The sequence below is a fragment of the Larimichthys crocea genome, chromosome VII, assembly GCF_000972845.2.
Source record: "Larimichthys crocea isolate SSNF chromosome VII, L_crocea_2.0, whole genome shotgun sequence".
Classification (NCBI taxonomy): domain Eukaryota; kingdom Metazoa; phylum Chordata; class Actinopteri; family Sciaenidae; genus Larimichthys; species Larimichthys crocea.
The window spans coordinates 14,100,890-14,127,983 of record NC_040017.1 but is presented as its reverse complement, the minus strand read 5'-3'; the positions used below and the strand labels follow the sequence as shown (position 1 = coordinate 14,127,983).

The following is a 27,094-nucleotide window of genomic DNA, read 5'->3' as shown; positions in this document are numbered from 1 at the left end:
TGTTTTATATTCTCTTCTGTTTGACTGCACTATGAGAGTGTGTGTGTGTGTGTGTGTGTGTGTGTGTGTGTGTGTGTGTGTGTGTGCGCGTATTCGTGTGTAAATGGTTCAATTCAGATTTGAAATGTGAAGATAAAGACGTTTAAATGGATGATATAGATAAAAAATATGGAGGCAGAGAGTGGAGTCGTATGAAGGAAGGAACAAACAAAAAGGGAGACGGAGACAAGAGGTGAGGAACGGAGTGTATAGCGGGAGGGCAGGGTGAGTGATAGAGTGATGATGGAGGTCGGGTGGGAGTGAGGAGTGAGGGCGGGTAGGATGCAGGGAAGATTGAGGGAGAGATGTAGGAATGATACAAAGATGGTGGGAGTATAGAGAGAAGGAAGCGGGAGGAAGGGGTGGGGAGGGGGACAACAGTGGGAAGGATGGAGGAGGAACAGTAAGTCATGCGTTGTTTTATTCTCATCCAGAGGCCAGTGAGAGGAGGCAGATACCTGCTGATTATTCGGTTTTATTATCTAACGCTAAAGACTGAAAATGTGTTTGTTTGCAGTGTTAGATAAGAGCTGCTGTTGATTTAAAGCAAGCATGTATATTCTTGTTATTTGTCTTTCAACTTGTCATCCTCTTCTGCCACCCTTCTCCTCACCTGCCTTTTTATCTTTCACTTTTTTTCCTCCAGCATCACTTCCTCTCCTTTATTGGCTTTCCCTTTCCTTTTATCTCCCCCTCTTCCACAGTTTCCTAAATGCATATTCACATACAAGCTGAGAAGAAAAAAAAAATCTTGAAAGATGTCTGAACTGGATTCGCCATATGTTACATAACCAAGCTCAAACAACAGAACTGAACAATGCACAGAACTGCACACACGCAATGTTGAGAGCAGGTGGGAGTGAGGATGTAGAGGTAAACAGAACTCCTACACATTAAATGCATCAATGCATCTCGCTACTACCGCGTGTACAGTTTGTGTGTGCATGTGACTGCTGCAGTGCATGTACTGTAGATATTCCCTTGAGGAGGGTGCTCTCAGACAGCCACAATATTTACATCCACAGAGTATGGTTGAAGGAAAAATGGGAGTCACAGATTTCCTTGTATACATTGATTTAAATATTTATGTCATCTTGCACTGTCATATGGCACATCCCACACAAGAAGAAATAAGAGCGTACTCTCCTCCTCTCCCCTTCGCACAGAGGCAGCTCCGCTTTGGGGAAGAGGTAATACGTTTAATTTCACAGGAAATGGCTGTGTTATTGCGTGAGTGAAGGCAGGAAGAGTGGCTTACCTGACATGTAAGAATGAATATTTGATGAGGATGATTTTGTCTCTCGACACATTGATGAAATGTTTATGGGCCAAAGGGAGAGAGACCAGATGAACCCGTGTGTATGTGCAGGTATGCAGGAATGTGTGTGCATGTGTGTGACTGTATATTTATCAGTATGTACAGTATATTTATGGATGCTGGTACAAGCTGTTCACATTTCATCCAAGTTTATTTACAGATTTAAATGTTAAAACCCACTGAGAAAAAATGTTTAAGCGTTTAATCAGAAACAACATAAAAGCAGTTACCATATTAAGTCAGCCAGGATCAAACGAGCATATGCAGCATTAACAACTGAAGCAAGTGAAATACCCATATACCCCTGATGCAGATAATTAAATGTCTAGGAGAGTGATTAGAGTTTGTGGTGTGTGTGTGTGTGTGTGTGTGTGTGTGTGTGTTTCTTTTAACAGGCACGCACAGTACAGAACACATGGCAAAATCAGTGGCTATGACCAAGTTATTGCGTGAAAAAGGTGAAAAGGTCCCCCCGGGTAGGAAAATTTAATTCGAGCAAAACTGTGTTTTTACAGATATTGCTGTTCGGTCAATTAAAAGATATCGCTATAAGGATTATAATGAATGGATTACATAGCCGCTAAAACTAAAAGAAAAAAAAGGTAATTTTAATTCAGCTCCATTTCATTGAGTTTGGTCCCTCTGCCCCCTTTCTCAAGTAACACAAATGTAACAAGCTGTAACGACTACAACTAAGAAGGTGTGGTTCTCTTTTCTTTCCCCTGCCCCACATCACACACAAAAACCCTATTTTGCATTCAGAGCCGCAATTTTCACTGACAAGTGACAAGCTGACAGGATTGCATAGCTGAAAACTTTCCCACTACTATGCTACTTAATGTGAGTGTTTTTTGAAAAACTGGTCAAAAGACAGATGGTGCAAGTTGCCTGTGTTTTTCTTTGTGTATTCTGTTGCTAAAGGAAAAAGATCTTCAAGGAGGAGTTCCTGCATGCATTACAAACTAAATGAAGAAATACAGAAAAAGGCTACACACTAAACGTACACACTGCTGGCTGCTTAAGTGCCGATTTTATTCACCTCTTGTGGCGAACTGAGATAAAGCGAAGATATCCACTACTTCACTTTCGGCATGTAGACGGATTGAGGGGACACATGAAAAAAAAAACTTTAACAAGAATGTTGGTAGTAAAGTTTGATGTGGTATTTCTACATCACAGAAAGCACTGAAGGGTTTCTCAGGAGACATCATCAGTCAGCATTTTAAATCAGTCTTCATTTCCATCGTTGAAGTTTCTACACTTGGAAATGTTTCCTTTCCCTTTCGGCTGACACGTCGATACAACAAGAAAAGTAAAACGGGGAAATGCCTGAAACGTCAGTGCAATGGATGATCATTTGGAACACATTACAGATGCATTTGGCAGCATAATAAAATACACTATAGTTAACTTAAAGAGGTGAAATGAAGAAGTGAATAAAGGATCCTATTTGTTTAGATGGCATTCAATTGGATGATTACTAGAAAATTTACCAGCAAATATTATAATTGTTTAGTTGAAGTTATTTAGTCTAGTTGATAATTGTTTGAAGATTAATCAATGATGAAAATAATGTGGCCCTGAATACATACAAATTACAATACAAATTGTACTGAGACATACTGAATCTTGTTCCACCTGCAGGCCTATGATCCAGTACTTTTACAGCCTTACGATGCTCCCTTTAGAGAACAGTATGATGAATACTGATGATGTATTCTTGCGTTTTCTTCTTTCCCTTTCCTTCTGTAATACAAGATACAACAGGTTAATGTAATAGGATACAAGGTCCACTGGGTTTTGGGGGTTGTGCATTAAACTTAAAGTAAGTCATTTTTAGGTTCAATAAATGTCAGATACTATGGAGACATACAACTGAGGGCAATCAGCCAGTTCAAACATTTTTACTGTATCAAGTCTGACAGAAATCTACAGTTACACATACACATGCATAATACAGTATGTTATTCCAGGACAACTTCCAGCTGGCTAACATTAATTTGATTGATGATGCTGATATGCAAATAGGTTATCAGCAATAATGCAAGTGCTCCCAGAAACAAGAAGGCACTTGAATTCTAATTATTATCATACGAGATGTGAGAATGAAATTCAAGTGAATTTAATTATACTTGTCTTCAATTACTGATCAGGGCCACCACCCTTTTGTTCTGTGTGTCAAGATGCTACAACGTGAGATTGTGTAGAGAAGTAGATGTATCTTCCTTGACCATCTTAGCTGAGCCATATCTGTATTATCTTTACTACAGAGTCTGTGAGATGACACTTAAGATCAACAAAGAGGGCAGTTTGTTCTGTTTCTGCCATCAGTCCCTTTGGTTATGAGCTATCCTCTACAAACTGATATGAATGCATAATCTGTAGGCAAATAATTCAGAAGCATTCTGGTTTCCGTTAAAAGTCCAAGAAGTCTTGGCCAATATATCTGCTACACAAGTGGCCTGGAAATACTGGTCACTGCCATTTGGTTCCAAGGTTGGTTTTTAAACAGTTTTCTAACCCAAGAGATGCTAGACTTCAAATCACGGCTAGACTTACGGTTACTAAGAGAGCAGTGCATTGAACTATAAGTGACCACTACATCAGAAGATCAATATATTAAGCTTAGCTTCCTAAGAGATAGAAAGGCAACTTCAGCACAGATACAGAATTTGACAAATAAGGCTGTCTTGCAGTGGTCTCAAGAGGATGAGTAGCAGTTTCTAAACCATTTCTCAAGAGGGGAAACAAGGCCAAACGTGGAGTTGACAAAATAATACCAGCATTTCACATTGGATGACTGAAAAAAAATGAATCCAAGTTTGAGATGGCAGTAACAGAAAAGTGTATGTAAGGAGACAAGCAGAATCATCAGTCTGGGGGTGTTCTGAATTGACTTCACTTGACCAAAAAGAAGCAGCACTCCATTCTTCAGAGACATACACCCTCTGGTTTGTATCTTTGTGGAGAAGGATTCATACTGCAGCAGGATAACGACCACAAAAACACCTCAAAGCTTTGCAAGAACTAATTAAAGACCAAGAAGCCCTGTCTGTCATAGATTTTCCTCCTACCATCAACCAACATTAATTCTGTCTGAGAGAGCCCAGCGTTCTGTGACATTACAAGAAGCTCTTTGGAAAGTTGTCAAATCATGCTGTGATAACATGGGTTATCAGGTTTTACACACACTTGTGGAGTCCATGCCAGCTCCAGTGCATGCTGTCATGAAAGCAAAGGGGGGGGGACAAACATCTCCAACATAAGTTGGCTGTATCTAATATGTATATTTTTATGTAATACAGTTTCCAAATCTATTTTTGAATTCATAGTGTTCCTTGTAGGTGCCAAAATATCGTCTAATAGGCGATTTGTGTAATCACAGTGTCTTAAACCCACCATCCCAACATGAAAGACATCCTACCAGCAACTGTGCCATTTCTAAGCATCTACGCATTTCTAAAAAGGTTTTTGAGGAGGCAGTGAACAGGGTTAAGGGTGAGCTGTAAGGGATAAGATAATGGGATAGACATGCCTGTTCTGTTTGATAACCGTTTTAAGCTCTATTTTTTTTCCCTTTACCCATGATTCACAGATTCATTGTGCTTCTTGTGAGTGTGTATTTGTGCGTGAGAGAGAGCATGTGTAGCTTTTTCTGGTTTCTTTGCCACGTGTCTGTCCACCTTCGGATTTTGTAGCCACTCCAGATGGAGTTATGCGGCACAAACAGACAACTCAGTAAAGCTGAAGGTCAAAAATTGAATTTTTGCCTTCAGTTTAAGACAAACTGAACAAAATGTTACAGTTTGGGAGTTGCTACATTTATATCAGAAAAGAAAAACTGAATTATTGTTCTGTTAGGGACACTTAATTCAAGGTCATGAAGGTGCAGTGCAAAAGCGTGAAGCAGTTTTTATGAGACAAAGTTAATACTAGCAGCTTACAACAGAACACCATGTTGGGGTATCAGAAATAACCAATGTAAGACAGATTGATTAACTACAAAGATACATGACACCAGGCTCAGGACTTCAAACTATATGGAAAATAAATCCATATTGAAAAATCTATCTACTGCACTCTATTAGCACTCGCAATCATGAAAGTCATCACAAATAAGTTTCCGCATCCTATGAGCTAAGGAAATATGCATTTTATCTGTACCACTGTATAAATAGTTACATATTTGTAGAAGATGAACAAGGCTGTGTGCAGGTGGGAAAAGCAGTGCACAAATGTCTCAATATGCAAAATAAATCCAGCATAATTTGAGGACAGTGCAGCGTCCGCCTAGCTGGCTGATACTGCCACCATTTGGACTGTTGCTTGAATAAAAAAAATTTGAAAAAAGGGGGAAAAAAATCCATTTGCAGTGACAACAAAATAAATAAATAAAGTTGAAAATGCTGGCCCAAAGACAAAAAGTGGAATAGGTCAATAAAATGCTGTGGAACAGTAAAGGTCACACACTGGAGTAGTTGCCTGGTGTACAGTCACACCTATTGTACACTGGGAGACACGTAGTGTACATGTCCACACACACACACACACACACACACACACACACACACACAAAACCACTACAAAGACAAATACACACATGCAAACATGCTGTAATGCTCACTCAGTGATGCGGCGCTGCCAAAACCTCACACACTTCGAATGTTTAAGGCCTGTGAACAACTTTCTAAACTTCCTTTTTATTCATGAATGGAATTTCAAATCACTGCCCTAATTTCGCTTCCCTCCTCTCTCTCTTTCTGGCTCACTCGCTCATGTCGCTTCTCACACATGCGGTTGAAATGGAGATTGTGTTTTCGCGGCAATGCAGAGCAGACCTCCTTAAAATTGTCCCTCTTAATAATTCAGCATTTGAATAAAAGTTGGAAATCCAAATGTCACTGCATGCGATCGCGCGTAATGAGTGAGAGTGAAAGGACAGCGGCGGGGAGAAAAGGGAAGGACCAGGAAAGAGCATGGCTTGAGAATGAAAGTGGAGAGGAGGAAGAGATAAAGAGAATTTAGAGAGAGGGGTAATGGGGTTTGAAAAGCCTTTTAACATTAGCACTTAGGGGTTACTAAGACTGTGTGCAAGCATGTAGATAATAAAAGAAAGCTTGTGTGTGTTGTACATCTTGACAATCCACTTTTCAGCAGCCTTTAACAATCTCTCTGACTTCTTCAATTTTGTCCATTTAATGGACAGGACAGTATGTTTAATATTTTTAAAAAGGGACACTGACATTTTGAGAAATGCGTTTCTGCTTTTTTTTTTTTGCTGAGGATTAGGTGAGAAGCTTGACACCACTTTTATGTTCGTACAATAGATATTAAGTTACATCTGGCGACCATTTAGCTTAGCTTAGCACAAAAGCTGGAAACAGCTTGCCAGGGTCTGTTTGAGGGCAAGAAAAAGTACATACCAGCACCTCTTATGAAATGTAACATTAACTATGTAAGCTTTAGAGGTGCTGTTAGGCACATTTTTTTGTTCTGTATGCGTGCCAAGCTAAGTGCTGGATTTAGCTTCATGTTTATGATCACAAACATGAGTGTGGTGTCAATACCCTTAATAAATGTGCAAAAAAAATTCAGGAATCAATAATACAGCACGTTTTCCAAAATGTGCTGTATTATTGATTCCTTTAAAAAAGGCATCAGTGTGAAATAATGGTGTTACCTCTGCTCAATTCACTAAAGAGAAAGTGCATTTTGTGAAGTCAACATGCTTGTCTTGCATTGGGCATGTGTCTACGAGCATCTGCATGCATGCTGTTACGCCTGCCGCCGCCATATCTTAAATTTGCGTGCAGTGTTCTGGTGCATGCAAATTTAGTTGTGTGGTCGCTAATTGGCAGATCTGGGGGACCCTGATTGGAGCAGCACCTGGAGGTATTTGTTTAAGATAGGGAATTGGCAGGTTTAGTTTATTTCAACTGGTTTGCACACACTGAGAATATTTCTGTTTATTATAACTAGGTTTAGGGGTGCCATTTTACTGTGTTTCTGCTTAATACATTTTTGTTTGTTTGTTTTTCATTTGATAAATCACTGTCATACCAAGAAAATCTGGTTTATGGTACTTCCTTTCCCCCACGAGCCGACATGTGACAATTCTCACACACAAACACAGAAGTTTGTGTGGCGTTCATTAGACCATGTTTCCAGCCGGCACATAGTTCATGTACATGCATGGATAGCTTTGTGTACCCGTTTTGAATGTGTATTCAGTAGAGAAACGTGTGTGTGTAAAAAGGCTTGTGTTGCTGTCAGGGCACGATAAAAACAGTGTGTGTAGTGGTGGACTATAGCTGGGTTTAACTGAGGCGTGCAGAGTGCAACAGCATTCAAGCTGTCAACCCAGTTCCATATAAGGGAACTGAACTAGACAGAAAAATCTGAAACACACCATTCTCTACTCCAAAAGCGCCGGCGTTAGAGCGCTCGCAGTGACGGCACTCTGCGCTCAAAGAGGCGGGTGCAGGCTGTGGGTGGGCTGGCTTCCACTGAATTTCAAATGGATTTGACAAACAACAATAGAGTTGATGTGGCATTTTCCAATGTAGGGCAGCCATTTCAACGCACACACGACACACCGAAGAAAGCAAATATAAGGCTGTAAGGAGTACACTGACATGGGTCGTTCAGTGGGATGGTGGTTTCTGTGTGAAGGGGTGATGTTTCAAAAAAAAAATGCAATGCTGAGAACATTGATTATGCAGCACTGTTGTGGCATATTTTTTTCATCTCAATTCTCACATCTAACTCAGTAAAAGGTTTGTGGTGAATAGACGTTGAATTCTACTGCCAAACAATCATTTTGTTCCTTTGTATTCATTTAACATCAAACTACTTTAGAACGAGAACTGACCCGTGTAAAATAAATGAATGGATTAATTTGCCACCCTGTTAATTAGACCCTTAGTTGCCAGTGAACATGACTGAATACTTTTGTCTTTTTTTCTTATCTTTGCACAGTCACCATCCACAAAGCCCTGATAACAGTGAGCCATTGAACAATAAAGAAAACCTGATTTTCATGATTTATCAGTCATGGTGGTGAAACAAGGACATTCTTTGCAGAGACTGAAATAAAAGGGTATTATTTTAATTGCACTTACACTGAACCAGTCCCTCTGTCAATCACAACACCTTCAAGCCCGCGCACAAATCACATGCTTTTAAAAGCGATAGATCATGAAATGAAACAGAAACAAAGCTGCTCCGTTCATAATTATAGCCTCTAAGACTGTGTGCAAGCATGTAGATTATAAAGAAAGCTTGTGTGCGCGCGTGTGTGTGGTGTAGAGTGGATGTACAGTGTTAGACATCTAGACAATCCACTTCTCAGCAGCCTTTAACAATCTCTCTGAATTATTTAATTTTGTCCATTTAATGGACAAGACAGTATGTTTAATATTAAAAGGAACACTGACATTTTGAAAAATGCTTATCTGCTTTTTTGCTGAGAGTTAGGTGAGAAGCTTGACACCACTTTTATGTTCGTACAATAGATATTAAGTTACATCTGGCGGGCCATTTAGCTTAGCTTAGCACAAAAGCTCGCAACAGAGGGAAACAGCTCCAAGATAAAGCACATACCAGCTCCTCTGATAAAATATAACATTCACTATGTGAGCTTTGGAGGTGCTTTTAGGCAGATTTTGTCTTCTATGCGTCACAAACTAACTTCTGGATTTGGCTTCATAATTAAAGCTTAAATTTCCCTTCCCTGCTTTGCATACTTCCTTGAGAACAACCTTGAGACGCGAATAAGCAATTATACGTTTTAGAGTTTGTGGAAAACCACTGACAGTAATGTGAAATGTAAAATAGTAAAGAAACTATTAAATGTGTGTTCGCTTTAATTGGATTTTCACTTTTCACAGCATAAAAACGTGGCTGTACTGTAAAAACGTGGCACATAGGACATGACACACTGTTTTTCTTTAATATTTGTGGACTTTGACTCCTGGAGGTGTGAAGTGAATCAACCATGAGTGAATATTATTACCACACTTAACCCTGAGACCTCTGATCTGTCTCACAAGGGCATGTGATGATTTATGCATTCAGATGGGTAACTGTCAAACTGAAAGGCAGATTAAATAGGGAGAGAGACAGATGGCTTGGAGAGACAAGTAAACAAGCAGACAGATGAGGAGACACACCAATACTGTAGCTAAAACCTATTACTACACAATGAGTTATTCATTTATAGAATTATATAAAAAGACTGACAGAGCAATAAAGGAAGCTGAGATTGAGAAAATTACTCTGTCCCATCGCTGCATGCTACTGTATGTGTGAAAGAGTACCAAAAAAATAGTTTGAACTTTACTGAGCATGATTGGATAGATAATAAGGTTCCTGTCCTAAATGCCACAGCAATTATATGAGACGTCCTTCCATACTTTATACTACACAGTTTCAGTGACAAATTATCCCCAACCCCAACTTGTTCCAGGCTGCTTATTTTCTCTGTGCAAGAAGAATGAAAACAAACAGTGTTCTGGACCGACATCAAAAGACCTACAGATGTGTTTCACAAAAATACAGTATATATAATTTACCGAATTGAATTATGGATGAGCAATCTAATGAGCAAATTAGTGAATCGGTTATAGCTGCAGTGTTACTCACCTCTTGGGAATAATTAGTATTAAAAAATAAACACACATTTCATTAAATTGTTGCCTGTCAGAAAATACAAAGCTGGTAAAAAGAGAAGAGGCGATACAAGTTAGGGTCTGCTGAGTGATAGTTTGACCCGTCTGAACACTCACACAGCAAGGCGTGACCGAAATATCAAAGGGTTTGATAACAATCTGGACGTCCCAGGCGAGGTCATGAGCGCAGGATGCAATTCAACGGGTCGCCGACCTCGTCACAGTATGTGGGCTGCCAGGCTCCACACTGACCCTGCTGTGTTTAAAAAAAAAAAAAAAAAAAAAAAAGACAACATAAAAACACATCAGGGACAGTCTGCCAGAGCACAGGCCTGTTCATTAACACATGGGATGGATACTGCAGAGGGTGGCAGTGTCACTTCCCCTTCCTCCCTCTCACTGTGTCTCTCTGTGTGAATGAGAAGCCATGCTTCACTCTGTCCGGAGCCAATCAACGTGACCTGAAACAGGTGCACCAGCTGGCACAGTAGGACGCGAGTCTGCGTCCTGCTCAAACACACCCATACCACGTTAGACCGTATGCACGTGTTGTTACTCTATGTGTGGTCGCCAACTTCGCAGTCAGCATCTGCCTTCATGGATTCACATGACCAAAACTAAAATAAAAAAAATAATGGAATATATTAAAAACACTACAAACATGATGCAATATATGAAGTGATACTTTAAAGTGTATGTATTTTTCTGGATCCATTTCAACAAAATGTAATAAAAACAAAAAGCCTTCAGTAAACTACAATATCATCTGAGGTCTTTGTGATTTTACATGTCTATAGGTGTTATTTAACAATGCAAGGTTTGTGTGTGTAAGATTTGGGACCTATATTTTCAAAATAAGGCAGTCATGGAATATAATATGCATAACTATGCTTTTTCTATGCATGTATGAAACCTGAAAATAAGAAGCTTTTTATTTTTGTTCCTTTTATATCTACAGTGGGACTGGGTCCTCTTTTATGGATGTTAAAACACCATGTTCCTGCAGTAGCCCAGAACAGAAAAAACAGTATTTAGTCTTTCTGTTCTGACTCTAAATAGGGCCTTTCAAGTGTTGTTTCTCCTTTACACTAGGAAGGTGAGGGTGATGTGCGGAGACTGCAATGTAGCAATTACACCACTAGATGCAACTAAATTCTACACACTGGACCTTTAATGTGAAGTCAAACGGAGACTACATGCACTTAAAATGGTCTAAACCAAAGACATGTGACACCAAACTAAAGAATCAGTGTTTGAAATGACAAGCGCTCATTTTATCCTGTGTACTGCATCATAGTGGGAGACGACCGGCGCAGCATCTAGGAGCTTCACAACAAAACTAAATGATCATTTTAGATGTTTTTTCCTCCCTCACTGATGCCAAGTTTGACAATTTATACATTGTGACTTTTACCCACATGTGCACAGAGGGCTCCACTGCACACAACAGCAAACATGACAGAGTGGATGAGGAGTCATGTTTTGTTTCATTTCAGGGAAAATGGAACCATTTGTTTATTGCCCTCACCAGAGGTGAATCATATCAGTTTAAATCACACTGGTGCTACTTCGCCCTCTGGACGTGTGTATGCTGCACATCCCCAATGGCACCCTATTTTTTTTACAGTCCGGGACAAAACAAAAAACTCAAAACCATGATTACACATGTAAACATTCAACACTGATGCTGTCAGGTGGAACAGTACAGTCTGTTCCTGCCACCTTATCTATCACCTGTGTCATGCAAGTTGAGAAAGTTGTCAAGCTATGGTTTGATGGATCCTCGGTGTCCAGTATGTCTCTCTCTCTCTATCCTCCTAGAAAACAAACAATCCTTCTGTTTTTTTATAAATATATAAATTGCTTAGGGCAGCAGAGCTCCCCAAGTAAAGTTCAGTGTATTGCAGCTTACAGTATGCCAAGTCAAACAAACATTGCAAGCTGGTAGATCATTAAAGTAGAGCAGCTTGGTGACTTTTCTCTTTTAAAAAGTCTTATCCTTGGCAACTACTTGTTTCTATTACAGCACTTTGTTGTTAATAAGTACAATAAAAGGCCCATTGTGTGGCCCAAGTTTTCACCTCCATTCTCCATGTTTTTGTCCTCATGTTGTCCATCAAGGCAGAGTTATTAGGAGACAAGACGGGCCAGAGCTAGCTTTCAGTGGATATCTCTACAACACAGTACATGGATGTCTTTGATGTCAAACTGTAACTTCTTCACGTTCTGTTTTTTGAATGTTTAAACATTCATGAACTAGATTTACAGTCGTATCTTGTAGATTGCACCTTTAAGGTCATTGTAGTTCCCCTCTAATCATGCATAAACACCAAACAACTAAAAAGTGCAAACCACTTGGGCCACACTCATGTCATCACAGAAACAAAGTGAACAAACTGATTATACTTTTTACATCTCCATGGACTTATAATCTCGCACTTCAAATGTTAGTCACGCTCACTGCGGTGGTAAATATATCTCCTACACGAAGGCTATTCTCGTGTAGCAGAATAATGGGGCTTGCAACAGGGTCTGTTTAAGCCTCATGGTCACCTCTGTTTGAACAGAGAGACAGACTGTTCAGCCAAGACGGGTAACAATGTTTGGAGCAGGGAAGTATGAATCACTGACTATACTACAAAGTGATAAACTGACCTTCATGCTCTATATTCTGCAGAGTCAGATGCAATTACTTTGTCAAAATGCAGACATAAGGCCAGCAGGAGGTTGAGTGTCTCAGGTATCAAATACATCAGGCTGTTTGTTCCAATTAAAAGCGTGCTAAGCACATATCCACATGAAACATGAACATGTTACACTACATCAGAGAATGTGAGTCTGTCTGGTGATTTATTTTGCCATCCTTCACGAAATTACTGTTAAAAAAAAAAAGAGTCGATAAGACTTTCTGGTAGCAGAATTGCCTGAGTTTCAGACTGCAGCCTGTCTGCTTCACTGCCCTTGTTGGCAAATTACAGCGTGTGCTCGTCTACCTGACTCATTATAGCAGCTTGATCGCAATTATACCAACAGATTCTGCTATAAATACAGCCAGAAAATCTGGCAGTAATGCGCTTACAAGCCTGATCGATAGCGCACTCTCAACCAACGCAATGCTGATTAATGACATGATTATGCAGTGCACCGTGTTGACATTAATGGGGTTCACGTAAAAAAGTAGGCACAGCCTAACATTTGTCTGAATTCAGAGCATAAAATCGACTCATAAATCAGCTCCACCTGTAGAACAACAAAAAGCAGTCTAGTCTTGTATACAGCATTAATAACACATGCTCTGTTTAAGGACATTTGTGTTTGGGAACCTTTAAAACTAAATATTTAATAAATCTTTATAAATGATGAGTTTTGGGCTACCTAATAAATAATTCGTTCTTATTTGATTGATGATTTAACATCAATGTGTCTGTACCTGATTAAAAATTCTTGAAGGTACCAATCTAATTACAAACTAAACTCAAGAATATGTATGGCCGGGTGTATTTTGAAACCAGTGGCACAAGAAGCTGATGACCTGCTGGACTAAGTTATTCATTATTATATATAATAATATTTGCCAGACAATTCTCCAGTTCTGTCTAGAAACGTGTCTATTCCTGTCCTTGAACTGCAGTTTTGATACAGTGTCACATAGCTAAACAGAGCCACACCAGGCAGACAAACAAACACACAGTGCATATACATGTAATTGTAGACCTCCCGGTACTTCCTTCATTCTGTGTGAACTGGCTTATTAGCTCCTTTCACTTTCACTAACTGTGTCATCTAGCCAGGGTTACCAGCGACAACTAAAGCTTTAGGCAGTGGGAGGCTCCTGCAGCTCCCAGTAATGAGGCAACACACCGAGTCCCATCACACTCTGTGACACATAGCGGCAGATGAAGAAGGTACCAACGACAGAAATGGTGAGTCAGGGACAGGTTAGTGCTGACCTTAAACTAGATCATCTTTGAAGCAATTTCAGAGTTTTGGACTAATTTCCAGTTGTAGTGAACTCAGGGCAGATTGCTTGTGCACTCACTGTCATGAAATTCGTTTAGTGAGATGAATCAGCAGTCAGAACTCAAAAACAAGACTAAAAGTGTACTGTAGCTAGGAACCCCGATCGACAGCAGAGCTTCTCAAAGTCAGGAGGGAAAGTCCATCCGGACCTAGGCCATACCTTTAGTTATACGTAATGAAGTGTAACATGAATGTTTTATTGATCAATAAATCATTAGTGATGTTGAATATACAATGTAGCTGGGGATCATTCACAATGACCCTGTCCTCAAATAAATGTGCTTTTAATGAGGTTTATTTCTCCATCATTGACACGACGACCCTAAGTGCTGGAGAGTGTTGTGTGGGATTTCAGCCAAGTTCAAGCATTATAACATTACACCTAAGAATTTGCCATCAGCTCCTCAACTGCAGATACGAAAAGTGTCTTGTCTTTAGTAAACAAGCTACTGTAGTAATAAATATGAAGTAAGTGTTAAAATCTTGTCTGCTTCGATATTGTGCTGACCTAAACGTGAAAGATGTTAGATGTTAAATATTATAAGTAAGTTCAAAATCTGATGCAGACCTTTGAATAATAAGTCTGAGAACCACTGCATGGGTCATATCCATTATAGCTAATGAAATATACTGACGGTTTTGCTGATTTTGTCATTGCTACTGTTGTGTTAGATACTTACGTGTGTAAATTAGATATTTATACTTAACGTTTTAAATTCTGGACAAGGAAACTATAGTATATGGCAATTAGGGCTGCCACAAACGATTATTTTGATAGTCGACTAATCACCGATTATTCTTTGGATTAGTCGACTAATCGGATCATACATAAATTGACTGTCCCAGAAAGGGGCGGATGGGCTGGCGCTGTAAAACTTGCAGACGGAGCCGTGAGCCACCGAGTTTTTCCATGCCGACCTAGAACCGCCGCGGAGGAAATGCGCCGGGCGGAGGCCAGCCAGCGCCAGGGAGAGAGTCCCACGAGGGGATCCTCCCACACCGTGTGGCCGTCCCTGACCCGCCGAGTTGAATCCCCTGGGCAGACTGTGGGGAAGTTGCGGAAAAATCACAGTGATTGGTTAAAATTGCAACACCGCCCTGAATTCACAGGGATTCACTGAAATTGCATTGAAGTTGCAAATCACAACATTGTGAATTTCTGGAGGGTCTGTGTTATGGTATTATTTACAGTACAGTCAGGCCTGACGCCGATTACCACTACTGCGCATGTGTGTAGGGGTGTGTGTGTGTGTGTGTGTGTGTGTGTGTGTGTGTGTGTGTGACAGAAAGGCAGACGCGGCAGTGGAAGCTGCAGCCGCAGTTTTGAGAGAAGAGCAAAGGGTAAAAAAAAAAGATGCGTCGACAACTATTTCGTGCCAGTCGACACATCTTTGTTTTTTTTTTTCGTCGACATAATCGTGACTTATCAACTAATCGTGGCAGCTCTAGTGTATATTAGATATTTATACTTAACATTATTAATTCTGGACAAGGAAACTATAGTATATGACAATAGATAGTCAGTAGACTTGTCTCAACTTAAGAGTGGTGGTTGATTATAAATCTATGACTCAAATGTGATTTTGAGTGAAAATCATAAAATAGCCAGCAGAGCAATATCACAGTAGGTGGTGTGCATTTGGATTTCAGCTGACAAACTTGTAATGACAGCATGAACATGCTGAACTAAAATAGTGAACATGGTAAACATATAAACTGTAGACATGTTTGCATTGTAATTGGGAGAATGCTGCTATGGTACTTTTAACGGTTAGCTCAAAGCACAGCTGTGCCTAAGCCTCACAAAAGCAGCTGTTGTTAAAAATGATATGGTCATGCAGCACAAGTCTGCACCATCACCTGTGTGTGCCCAGACAGGTAAATAAGGGGTAAAAAATAAGCAAACCTTGACTTATTCTAACCAGCTACAACACAGACGGTCAGCAGCTTTGAGCTTGCAGCTCGCCTTGACAAACAGACAGACAAACTAATTTAGCTCCAGACTGTGCCAGCAGCCTTCATGACAGACGGAGTCAAAGGCTGCAGCAAAGCAGTCAGACAGTCAGTTAAGGTTTCTAAACACTACAGCAGCTTATTTGATTGGATTCTTGCTTTTTTGGCTGCCAGATTGCTGCTCGCACCTTAAGGCTCGTTTCCTGATCTTGTTCATTTCTTTCTTTCCTCTGTCCTCTTATTGCTCTGCCTGGTCTTCAGAGGAAGAACTGCTCTGTCAGTGTTTCCATCCTGTTATCTGTACCTTCAATATGACACTGAAACATGCAGAAATATATACACAACCTCTAAAGTTTAGGATTGTGTTCCCGTGTAAATCCAGCCTCTGATCATTGAACGTAAGTCAAAAATCATCAAACACTACAGCGTAAGCACAGCCACACCAAGAGTGACAAGTGTTGAAACTTTAATATTCATCAACAAGACATTTAGTCATGTCTCAGAAAAGTTATGGAGTAACAAGGCATGTGACAAACGGAGAGGATGACAGCTTAGAACCTACAGCGAGAATTTTCTCTGTATCGACAGCACTTATTTTTAATCTCTCCTAACACTCTCCTTCAACTTGTCACGTCTTTCATTAATTTTTTTTTAAACTTTGCTTTAAGAAGTCTTTCTGAAGAAAATCATGCAGTGAAATTAATCCATTATCCTTTGGATTTACTACCCAACTATTACAGTCGGAGAAAAGCGTTAGCCTCATAGGACATCCGTGAACACCAGCCCCGAAGACTGCCACTCAGATCAGAAGTATCCGTCTCATTGTCAGTGCCTGTAGTTTCATTTTTTTTTTTCCCCCCTCTTCTCTCATCGTCAGCCATTACCCGAATTAAATAAACCTCCACTCAGCTTTGTGTAGTGCTCATTTGACATATTCCGGTCTTCTCCTGTCTAGAAATCCAGATGTGAAATGATTGTACGAAGTGATTTCTACCCCCACAATGTAACGATAGAAAACCAGAGAATGAGCATCATATGCTCTGAACTAATGGCAAACGACACAATCTGTTAAGTATTGGTCCAATTAACAATTGCTGACAACTAGGGTATTGGAAGATATTAATATAAACTGAAGTCGTGTCATCACAGATCCCTCTTACAACTGTCACAGTGAAGGAATTTCCCTTGTGGCGTTTCATGGTGGCTCAGCAGCACGGTATGCAGCATTAGCTGCATTTATTTTTTATTTTTTGTAATGGGTATAGCAGTACAACGTTTCATCTCCGGACCTACTAATCACTTAAACACACACTCTCCTCCCCGGGTCTGTCTGTGTTCTGTTTAATGAGTGAGTGACCCTGTTAACTGGGTGGGTTTCAGCCTAATAACAATGTGGTGATAATAACAGTAAGTGCTCGGCTAAAAGCCGCCAGTTAATAGGCAAGTCTTTAAACTGAAACACCGGTGAGCCGCCGGTGGGGTGCCAACAGCACAGATCTGGCGGACCTGGATAATTAGCTGATCAGTGTGTGTTTACAGGTTTCTGCTGGTGGCACCAGAGCGAGGGTGATTTTGTAAACCTGGGCAGAGGTGAGAATCTGAGGATTCCTTCTACTGTGTCAAATCTCTTGAGCGTAGATGATCTGGGAGGCTTTTCTATCTTAGAAAGCAAAGACTGAAAGCAATGATGTGATGTGATGTATCGTCTCATGCAGTTGTGGGCTTGCTATCCCCTGCGATTGTCATATCATTAGTGTGATTATCGTGACAGCCATGATCACTCCTACCTTGACTTTGGGCCTTTATCCATCTCCTCATTATGTCAGTGGAAAGTTACTGTTGACCAACTGATACTTTGACTCGGACAACCACTTCAAACCATTTATCTGGTGTCTTGTAATCATTTAGATTGATGAGGTACTCCTTGTCTTTTACTGAGAACACAGAGTTCTTGAGATATTTTCCTCCTTGCCCAGAATATTACATTTTCACCAGGATAAGCCAATAATCCATTCAGCATGCTGCTCGATTGCCAACCTGAATGATAAGACACACACAGTGCTGAGCTCAGTTAGCTGGGGAAAATTACAGGCCAATGTCAGCCTGACCTGGCATTTACATTTGTGTGTGCCAGAGCTGACAAACAGTGATTGTATCCTGTGCTGGTGTATCCAAAAGCTTTGGTGAGGGAGCTGAACACGATACCAGTCCTTTATTTTCGAGCTTGTGGTTTATTTTTGCCAGACACACCAGAATCTGTGAGGTTTTCAGACTTTGAAGAGATATTACTCAATGTGTTAAAGATTATGTGGTTACAGAGAAGCCCGGAAGCGATTTATGTGACCATAAGGCCTGTTGTGGCCTGAAATAAAAAGTGCTCTGGCCTATTTTTCATGATGCAATTAACATTCCTCTTCCAGGAAGGCAACGCTTTGGTCCCATTTGTTTCTCTGTTAGTTAGCAGGAATACATGATATCAAAAGTTAGGCTACAGGCCAAGGAATAAGGGATTATTTAACAACACTCAAGTCAAACGTGGCTGCTCTGTAACTTCATTCTTTCCTTGTTCGATGCCTCCAGCATATAAACTGAGAATCGGCTCATAATCTTTGCAGTGTCATAGTTTCTGTCAGATGGCTTGTTCTCTCCACCCTTCCTCCTCTTATCTCACCTGATCTCCTTTGTAACCCCCACCTGTCTCTTTTATTTCACTATTACTCTCTTTCCATTTATCTTTGTCTCCATCCTCATCTCACTCTTTTTGCTACCCCCCACCCCCACCATCTTACTCTATTATATACTGATGTGCGAGGTGACCTTTAAAGAAAGCAGAGCTGACAGGATCGGTGCTTTGATCTCTGGTAGATATTTTATCTCGCCATCCATTTTGGCACCGTAGAGATGACACAGCGTTCTACAGATGCAGCCCAGATGTCAAAGGGCTCATGGGGGACCACGGCGGCAGTGTCCTCTAGAGACAACTCTCTACACGACTTGCTTTCTGTTTTTATTTCTGCTTTCGCTGCAGAGCTCTGCACAAGTTCAAAGAGTCGAACACAAGCTAGAAAAAAGACTCACTTACTTATTTCCAACCAAGATCCAAGAGAAATCTCAGCACACAAACATACTTCAAGCGATATTTCAAAGCAAAAGATCAGCTGTAAGCAAAAGTGTTTTTATCACCTAGGGGTGAAAAATATTTCAGCCATTGCACAGCTCCACAAGCTTGATCACTTTCTGTGGCTGATAAAAAGTTTTTTATAGATCCACAGATTGGGTCTGGATATGAACTACTTTAGATTTTTACAATGTGCAGAATGGGTCGTCATAAACTACTCATCACAGAACTTGGCAACAGTTCTTTTCCACCAGGTACAGAGAGATAAAAGTGTGACTTGAAAAGTACTGAAATTCATTCCTGAAGACGGTACACAACATGAAATTAAATTAAATTCAGAATTCAGGAATAGAAGTGATTAATGATTCCACCTTTAGACTGTAAAGCTCAATCGAATAAAATATGAGTTCTCACAAAAGAGATTATTATGAAAAGGGCACAACTATGAGTATAAAAATTATTATTTCCCTTTTAAAATATTGAAATATACTCCTTTATTATTAAGAAAACATCAAGTTACATAGACCTGAGATCTGTTGAGTGTCTCTGCATAACAGTAATGCTGCACCAGGTTTCTAGTATCACTAGTCTTTGGAAACCCCTCATGTATAAAATACACAAGGGGAAAGGAGCATCCCCTCACAGTGGAAGACTGAGTGTGTTTCAAACCTCTGACATGTTTTATCAGAACAATCAGGTGTGTCTGTATATGCCAGACATGACAGACACACATAAAACTCATGAACCCTGCAGCGATGCAGAGATCGCAGTCAAGTACAGTCTGCCCAATGTACCCGGGGTTTGCCAAACCCACTTGTGGTATTTCTGTGGCCAGGATTTATTGTTGGCTGGGGCATGCAGACTTTCAAATATGAATATAGCAGCTCACACATACTGCCAAGAGAGTTCACGTTTTGGACATGAGACAGTGTGCGGTTTTATTTGTCATCACAGTTATCCCTAAAATTACCACCTGCAGTAAATACCACCATGGTGCCATAAATAAAATGTGGAATTAAAATGTGGTCTGTTCTTTTCATGTTGCATTTCTCTATTCCTGAAATAATTTTTAAAGCTTAATTCGGTTAGAGCTGACTGGTTTACATGCCAAAATCATTGCTCACAATCTGGGAACCAAATAATTGTTTCTTCATAATAGCGGCAAACATAACCAGGTAATACTGTATACATATAAATGAGATAGATTCTGGGTAGACCACAATTAAATCTAACCCTCAATCTCTTTCTCTCACCATGTTGATGATCACAGTCAAACACCTACCTGCGTTGTAAATTAAAAATACATGACTGCAGGCAATAGTTTGGTCGGACTCATAAAAATAAAATGATGCTTGCGCCAGTTGCTACGGTTACCCACTGTTTTGGTCTGTCAGGAATGGACAGAGGAAGGGACGGTCCTGAGGGACTTATTTGTGAAAAGTTTTAATTGATGTTTTTTTTGGAACTCTGTGAGCTGTTTAAATGCATCCATCTCAACTACGCCTGCATAAACTGTAGAATAATTAATGAAAGCAGCTCATTTCATGAGCAAATAAGCACAGAGGTTCATGTGGTCATTTTTGCAACAACGTGGTGCTGTTTGTACAAAATTTAACAAGCAGATCTGCCTTTGACAGTGTGAAACAATGAGAGTGCAGATAAATTACCTGCTGACCACAGGGGGCTGTAAAGAGATTCAGAGTAAAGAAAAGCCTGTCATTATATTCTACCAACTAAGTGTCATTGATTATGGAGCTGGTAAGAATCACTCATTAATGTTTATTCTGGCTGGCTTGCACTAATAATATGATCAGAATCACACCTTTTTGTCAGTGTGAACGCACATAAGCTGGTTGAAAAACGTAGAACAAAAGTGGAAAAGGTGAACAAAACTTTAAAAAGGGGGAGTTGCATAATTTATATTAGGCATGCACCAATTCTGAATGCCGAACCACATAACCAGTAATAAATTGCTTATTCTGTCACCATATATCCCTCATTTTCTTCCTTGCCTTGAGGAGCTGTTTACTGAAGGGTAAATATGCTCGGGAAGTGTAAATTTAATCCAACCTTGGCTTGTAAATTTATCTCCATGGGACTGGCTTTTGACTGCTCTGTTTTATACCAACTGCTGACTCCTCACTCCTCCTAACCAGCTGTTAGGACCCACAAGTGATCAACTGCTAGGCTTAAAACAAAGCTGACCTAGTATGTACACATGCCACATTTTGTTTGTTTGTCGTGCCTCAAAAACCCATGGTCACCACCATTTTGACAGGAAAGGACCCTCCTGTATGCCACCGTTCTAATATCTGTGCATCTCTAGTCTATAAAGACATGTCTTTTCCAAATACAGTGACAAAAAACATAAAAACACATGTGCAGAGCTGTGAAGCTGCTCTGAGCAGGCAGGCTATACAACACACACTCATTCTTGGCACCAAGGATGCAATATGCCACTGGACTGCCATCACCACATCTCCACACTTTGTGGAACAGGAAGAGTTACTAAGGTAGCGAACTGGCACAATCGAGGAAACAATCTCAGCTCCCCTCCGACAGCTCGCCAATGCAACACCATTCAATGTGACACCATTCAATGTGACACCATTCAATGTGAAAATAAGTGTGGGGTAGAAGTTCTTGTTTCATGATGAATTATTTCTGGCTTTATAAAAAGGGTTTGAACCATAAGTTGAAATTAATGACGACATTTTTGAATTTAATGGACTGCTCGAGTAAACTACATTTTGCATGGGTGTTACTTTACTGAAGTTCAAGCATCTGTCAGAAGGTGTTATTCCATGCCATTACTACACCCCTCAGCTAATATAATACCGACAGCCCATGATGTTCAGGTTTTATAACCTTTAGTTCAGAGTGAGTAATATGATCAAAAGCAGTTGTGATACTTGACCTTTTTAACACAATATCATGAGTGTAATGCCTAATGATGCACGACAGAATTCAAACAAAGCAGCACAGATGAGAATATTGCAGCGATAATTGGAGAGGTTACACTGATGGGTGTGAACCAAGGCTCTCTACTTACACAACCAGACAGTATACCTGCTGGATCAATTATGAGGAGCTAACAAGAACGAATCCAGTGATCTTGTACAGACAGCCACAAACTTCTTTTCAATTCAATCATTGTTTGCAAGTGTGACACAAACGAACTGTTTCTGTGTCTTGAATGCTCCCAAACGCATTTCACATGTTGCTCTTACCAATTACCTAGACATGAAAATGAATATACTGAACAACACCACATTTTCCTTTAACTGGTGACGAATATTTTATGGTTACATCTGTGCGTTTGCATAGTTTGTTCCATGAGGCCCATTATCTATCAGAGCTACACTGTATAATAAGAGGCATGGGGTAGCAGGGCAAACTATGGGTGACATCATAAGGAAGTGCCGGGCTTAGTTGAGAAATCATGCTTGCTTAATGCCAATTACCTTCCAGAGAAAGGTGATATTTTTCCCCCCAGGAGCGCTGAGGAGCTCAGACTGCATGCAATAATGCATGGACTCACCTGGGTTGCAAGCTCTAGTGGCAAAATATCAAGACCCAGACAGTTGCATTGTTTAAACCTGAAGGCCTCTGTCACTGTTTTAGGGGTATAACTTGTTAAATTGTAAACTGACTCAACGAAAAGTAAAGTAGTGAATGCATTTTAACGTTTTGAATCTGTTCAACTGTGCCTGTTGAGAAACCAGCTCCTGGCTTTCGAATTGTAGATTGTATAAACTGCTGCATGCACAAAACACAGATATTTACACGCTCTCACACTCACAAACATAGCATTCCCTCAAGCAAAAGCATTAGACGACTAAATAAAGATTCATCTGATTGCGCACAATAGGATTATCCAGCGGAGTGGAGTGTGCATGCAGACACAATTGCACTGACACACATATGCTCCTCATACAAACAGAAGAAAATCTGAAAACCTCCAGCTAAATTCACTTTTAGCAGTGGGGTAATTCAAGGCCCGAGTCAAGTCATCTAATGAAATAAAGGTACACAATAAGGTAATGTGCCATTTCACAAACAAAGCTGATACTTTAAGGTTTGTAGCAGGGTTACACCAGTCCTTCATGGTGTCGTGCAAAAAGGTGACATTCAATCAGTAAGCATGACAGTAATATTCGACAACATATCGATGATTAAACGTGGCACATGTCATAGATATGGCTTACAAAAACACTACAAGTAAACAGCATCCACACATCTTAAAAAAAAACAAAAACATAATCTTTAGAACATAATCTAAAACTGTGTTCATGTTAGTATCAAAGCAGAGGGCTCCTTATATAGCACAGTGTCAAAACAAGAGAAGAGGACATTCTCACAAGCAACTCAGAAGACTTTATGCACGAATCCACACTACCAACAGATGGCTGAACCACGAATATATAAGCAAAAATGGGAGAAATGATGTAAAAGAGTTTGAGCAACCAAGAAACAGCACACCATAAACTCAACAGGAGTTCAATCCACACAGGCAGGCCATTTAAACATAAGGAAAAGAAACCAGCCAGCAAAAACACAGACAGGTAAAGGTGTATTTATGTTTCCTACCTGTTCTTGAGTGGAGATGAAGTTGTCCATAATATCCACAATATTCCTGTGTCGGTCATTTGTCCCAGAAGAGCACATCATCTAGCGTCCTCATCTAGCCACGCTGGAAAACAGGATAACTCTCCTTGTTGATAAGTTTGTTTGTTTGTTGTGAGTTCAAACTATGACTGCTTCAGAGTTTCTTCTTCCAGAGGCCTCTCCAAACTTTGTGTCTCAGGCGGGCAAAGTATAACTAACCGTTTGATACTTAATTAGGATGTCAACTTCACCTGCGACCTGCAGGCAGGACTAGCTCAACTGCTGTAGGGTGCAATACCATCTTTGACCACACTGATTTCCCTCTAGAAACTGTCGCAACCCAGGGGGGCGCTGTTTCACTCATTTTGGATAAGCAGGAAGGTAGTTTCAGTAACTGAAAATTGTCATGAAGTAAAATAGGAAAACAATAACAGACAAAACAAAATCAGTAATCATTTAAATGTAGTTGAGACATTGAAAATTTATGGAAAAACCTAATCTTGAACTGAATAAATTAGTATGTTGTCTCCACTCAAAACTGAGTTTCTGATTTAACTTTTGACTTATACATGAAAGTATCATATCAGTATAATTGAAACATGCACAGACTCAGACACACACACACACACACATAGACATGCTGTACAGAAATTACAGCAATAAGTTAAATATGCTGATGGTGGAGTAAAAGTAGACCTGCTGAAATCTGCTGAGAGATGTTTTAATGGTTTTGAGACACCTATAAGTTATTAATGTGACCATATGCATGTGGAGGTGTGTGTGTGTGTGTAGCTGTGCATGCACATAGAGTCTAGTTTGTTTTGAAGTTTGCATTTTTGTGTCAGTGTTTGAAGTTTCTGTGCTTGTCGCTGTGTTGATGGGGTCCGTTGTTTTGCAGAAACCTTAACCCAGCCCAGCAATTAATAAAACATGTATACTAGGTAAGTAGTGAGGGAGTGCAGCAGAACATTGTAGCTTAAAATCTAGGTCATAAGTGAGAAAGAGAGGAGAGACATAAACCGTAAAGTAAAATGAAGTAGCAAAGACAGACGTGATTGACAGCATTGAAGTAGAAGTTTTGAGTAGCAGAGTCTTAAAGAAGATGGCTTTTAAGACAAATATATTATTACTGGATCTGGGCAGTGGTGTCACTTTATTTTAGTTATCTCATGTTTTTTTGTTTTTTGTTTTTTTTTTTTACTTTTTTATATTGGTAAAATTTACATCAAAGATCTTACTGACCATAAAGTCTTCTTGATAGGTGCATTGGATCAAAAACAGCATTTTGGTCTTTAGACTCAAAAACAAATTCACATGAATCAGTGTGCAGTGTGCATTTTAAAAATTCAAGTATATATATATATATACATAAATAATATTAAAATTAAATATTATATATATAATATAAAATATTATTCTCTTATTGTGATTTATTTTTAGCCTTCTGACTACTTTCTATTCATTTATTCTCACACAAGGCTGACTTGCAAAGGAGACACCAGCCTCCGTGGAATCCTTTTGTTAAAATAAGAGTAAAAGCATGGTCTCTATACGGCATATCATAAATGTATTCTACGGGGGTTTTTGTTGCAGATTGTTTTAATTGGCTGTCTAGATCATGGCATTCGTTTTAGTAAGATTCACCAACGCAGTCGAACACACACACACACACACACAAGCATACCCCTGACCCTGAAACTTGCGAATCAGCAGCGGAGCTTCATTAGAGCTATCATGAAGAGTAATCACAACGTGCATTGCTGCATGTTGTGAGTCCCAAGAGGTCCATTAAGCCAGTGATATTATTGCTCGGTGTATGAAAGAAGTCTCCATGAGTTTGTTGAGTTGCAACACACAATATGAAGCTGTAACACACGCAAACAGCTTCATCAGCAGTTTGAGATCAGAATAGCAATGGGATCATAGTAAATATGCAGGCACACATGTTCACACAGGACGCAGTGACAGAATAACTCAATAATGCGTCATCATCATCATCATGACACATTTCTATAGCTCAGCAGCTTCATGCATACAAGGAGTCCTATTCTTGACTCAGTTAGCTGGCTTTGACCTAACACGTGTGATATCTGTGAGAATATCTTCTGCAGGCTCGGGTTACACTGACTTTCATGCTGCTCTCATCCTCCATGCAAAGATTCACACAGCCTCATGGGTACATTTTGATATAAAAAAACAACAACAACACAGCTGTGAGCAGTACTTAAAGTTACCATTGGGATCATAACTTCTTCTTCTGCTGTATTAGAATCATCCTATTAACGCTCATTTAGACAAAGAGGAGGAAGCTGGAAGCTGCACCTTTTCATACTTTTGTGCTGGTGGGCCTTCATGTGTGGGTGTGACACCACAGGTGCACTGATTTTATTGGCTTATTTACAACAACAGTAATCAGATGCAGGGTATGTTTGTCTGATGGCTGTCATGAAGTTAGCTGTGTGGATTACTCGTGTTTACTTTAGCTGCTATCTAAATTGCATCTCCCAGATTGATGCATAAAAAATAGACTGATAGCCACTTAGTGTAGCTCAACTCTACAACAGTCTAACCAGTGTGGAATGACCCCCAAAATAGCCAGAATATGTGTGCTATGTTAATGAAAGTGCAGGACTTTTTTAATCCCAGGGTGTGGGACTGTAATTTAGTGTTTTTCTGTTCTTTTAGATTTATTTCTGTTCATTTTCTCGAAACGAGAGTCCATTGTGCTCACTTAATGACCCAGGATGCTTAGTGTGGCACAAACCTTTCAGTAAGTAATTACTGTAAGATATTAAGGGAAACTGTTGTGCACTCAGTTTAGTCCGAAGTTTTGTTAGGTTATTTTCTTTTTTAATTATTATTCCTGATGCCTATAAAACTGACCACTGTATCTTTTCAACATTTTGACTTGAGCATCCATTAAAAACTCAAATATCTCCACACTTGATTTTAAATTTTCTATATATGGAAAGTGCATAGTCTCTTCCTTCTACAGTGAGCATTTAGAGATTTATTGACCAATGAAAAGATGTTTTGTTGCATCATGTATCTGTTAAAGCGTGAGCTTAGTTGGAATGCTGAACCAACAATGCAGACCACAGGCGGGAGAAAGGGAAAGCGACAGTGGAGGTGATCCATTGGTGTGAGGGAGAAGTCCAGAGAACAAATGAGAGCAGGCTGAACGTGGACAAAGGACAAAGCAAAAAACTTGATAGTCAAGGATAGCAGCTAAAACACTAGTCCAAAAAAAAGATTCTTCAAAAATGTATTCTCAGAGCTCATAAGTTGTCAGATCACTGATAAGGTTACCACAACAAACTGGCAGAATCTGGAAGGATGAACCAGAGCTATATACTGCAGGAGCTTGAT

The 27,094-nt window shown here is 39.9% G+C and overlaps 1 long non-coding RNA gene across 1 annotated transcript in view; it reads right to left on the bottom strand.

Moving 5' to 3' along the window:
- The window catches only part of LOC113746098 (uncharacterized), a 104,981-nt gene extending 80,994 nt beyond the window's left edge, over positions 1–23,987 (bottom strand). The window contains exon 1 of the long non-coding RNA XR_003462600.1: positions 23,708–23,987. This is a non-coding gene — a long non-coding RNA (uncharacterized LOC113746098). The remainder of the gene's footprint in view (positions 1–23,707) is intronic.
- Positions 23,988–27,094: the final 3,107 nt, after the last annotated feature.